General features: G+C 27.3%; 1 non-coding gene across 1 annotated transcript; it reads left to right on the top strand.

The window, feature by feature from the left end:
* The first annotated feature begins 353 nt into the window (after positions 1–353).
* Positions 354–460, top strand: LOC133787612 (small nucleolar RNA R71). Its single transcript, XR_009872622.1, has one exon. It is a non-coding gene; the product is annotated as a small nucleolar RNA R71 (small nucleolar RNA).
* The last annotated feature ends 2,469 nt before the right edge of the window (positions 461–2,929 follow it).

Below are 2,929 nucleotides of genomic sequence, written 5' to 3'. Positions count from 1 at the left end.
GCTTAGATCAGCGGGTTGTAATTTTTATACTGTAATGACCATTTTGCATTGTAAATAACTTGTAAACATTTTTATGGGCCCATGAATAGTTTTATGTTTTAAATAAAATATATCATTTCCTTTTGATTGGTTTTCCACCTTAACCTATTAATAACACCTAGAAGCAAGTTTTTAACCAAAGAACTCGGTTAGCGAGTTAAATCACGGTTCAAAGTTCACCGTAACGGTCTTGGAGTAACCAGGGCGTTACACCTTGAAATTTTAAAAAAATTCCAGTATGCATAGATTGAATTATTTGACGATTGGAGGGAGTCAAACCATCATAAAAATATTTTACAGGTCTCCATTTTTCAAAACCATGATGAGGACATTTTAATAATAAATCTTTAAATCTTTCCCAACATTTATAAAACTCTTCATTATCTTTTTCAAAAAACTCGGAGATTTCTCTCATTAGACTATCAGTTTTAGACATAGGAAAAAATTTTAGTAGGAATTTATTATAAAGTTAACTCCATGTAGTTATAGACCCCGTGGGAAGGGAATTTAACCAAGCTTTTGATTTGTCTTTTAATTAAAAAGGGAATAATCTTAGTTTGACCGACTCATTAGAATTTTTTTTAAATTTAAATGTTGAGCAAATTTCTAAGAAATCACTGACATGCATGTAAGGATCCTCTCTATCTAACCCATAAAAAGATGGCAACTTTTGAATGATTTATGGTTTAAGCTCAAAGTTGGTAGCATAAGTGGTAGGAAAAACAATACATGAAGGAGCATTAGATGAAAGAGGTGCAAAATATTCAAGCAAGGTTTTTTCAGGCACAACATTTTCATCAACAGGATTTCTAGAAATATTAGCAATTGGTTCCATAATGCTCAAATTTTTACTAACACTTTCAATTTCAAACAAAGATAAATGTCTTTCTACTAATCGATTTTTAGAGTTGCGTTCCTAATGATGCATACAATTTTTACAATCAAGGCAACAAAGATAATCTCAAACAAACAATTTTTCGATGTGGAAGATCAGTTAAATCCGCAACCACAAAGCATACTTAGAATTTTAAGAGATTTCACAGCAATATAATTTTTATGGTTTACTTGTCCCCAGGCCTATTTGATTCCACTTACTCGCACACTACTAACAATTCCTCGAGGTTAATTAGTAGAGGTGGATTGAGAATTTTTTTCAAATTTCCTTTAAGCAAAGATTACTTATGGTGAAAGGACAAGATTTAGGTTTTTTTTAAGTATTTTTCACAATTACACAATAATATGATAAGAGATAAAGAAAAATAATGTAAAATTAAATAAGACTATCAAAAATTAGGCAAGAGTAGGGAGGCATAGCATGCCATCAACCATAACAAAAATAAAGTAAAAATTACGAGGCACAAGTACCATCAACTAAAACATAAGGTAATAGACAAGAAGGCGAAATTTCCATCAACTAGCAAATTTTACAAAAATATAACAATAAGATAAATAAAGAAAATTACAACAAATGTTAAGAGGCACAAGTGCCGTCAACTAACAAAGATATATAAGAAATAAAAATTACAATAAAGTTACAACAAAATTAGGAGGCACAAGTGCCATCAACTATAAAAATTAAAAAGATAGATAGGAGGCACAAGTGTCGTCAACTAAAATAAAAAAAAAATAATAAATATTAAAATATAAATAAGTTTTTTTCTTTATGGGGGGTAGAACAGTCCCAAATTTTCTTTTTATCCTTTTTATTAGTTTTATATTTTTTAAGTGCAAAAATTTTAAAAACTTGTAGAAGAATTCACTAACCTTGATATAAATTTCGTTTCTTTTCTTGCAAGTCCCTGGCCACGGCGCCAAAAACATGATGGACCCAAAATGGGTATGTTTTAAATATTTATATCGCAAGCACACAAATCGTTCATATAGAATATTGATCGTGTAAGCAAGGATGTCGAACCCAAAAGAGTTGTCTAAAATAAAAAAAGAAAACTATTTTAAACCAAAATTAATAAATTCTAATCTAGCTCCAAAGATTTATGAGATTTTTGTATCAAGAAAATAAAATAAAAGATAATAATTAAGTTATTAAAGACAATATATATAACTAAATTAATAATTGTAAACAAGATGGTAGAAGAAAGATTATTAAGATAATAAAATCCACAAAATATAAGTTCAATAATATTTATAAGTACATTGATTCCTAAGTTTTAGTAATAGTAGAAATTAATCAAACCATCACTTATTCAAATTAGATATTCTATTTAAGCACAAGTATTTATAAAAAATATAGGATTTATCTTCACTTTTTAAGATATAATTTCAAAGTATTTAGTGTGAATAAATATAAAGAAACAACAAATAAATCAATGAATATTCTCTATAAGGCAAAACATAATATTTTTGTTCTAAGCATTTGATGTGCACAATGTAATGGCACGCCTTAATCAAATAATATTATGATTTTGCACTAATGAAGAACAAAGTGTAAATATGTGCTAACAATAAAAAATACATGATATTTAAGATGAAAGAAGATATTTGAAGAAGAAAAATCTATAAACTTTGTTGCACAAATGGGAAATCAACATACAAAATAAATACTATTTAGTTACATATTGTTTCATCACCACCTTAATGATCTTAAAAAGATTGGAAACTCATAACTAGAATAGAAATTACAAAATAAAGAAATTACATACTTGAAAAATACTCTTAAAAAACACTAAAATAGAGGAGAGAATGGTAGAAAAGAATATGGTAACAAAAAATTAAGCACTCCAAAATGGTCTTGAAATTCTATATTTATAGCCAAAATGAGATTATTAAAATAATCAATTTAAATTAAATAAATTGATTAGATTAATTAAATTAATATATGGCAAGTAGAGGTAAATTTTATGGTGTAATGATGATTTTGTGGTGAAATATG

The sequence above is a fragment of the Humulus lupulus genome, chromosome 6, assembly GCF_963169125.1.
Source record: "Humulus lupulus chromosome 6, drHumLupu1.1, whole genome shotgun sequence".
Lineage (NCBI taxonomy): Eukaryota > Viridiplantae > Streptophyta > Magnoliopsida > Rosales > Cannabaceae > Humulus > Humulus lupulus.
This window is presented reverse-complemented; position numbering and strand designations above follow the sequence as displayed.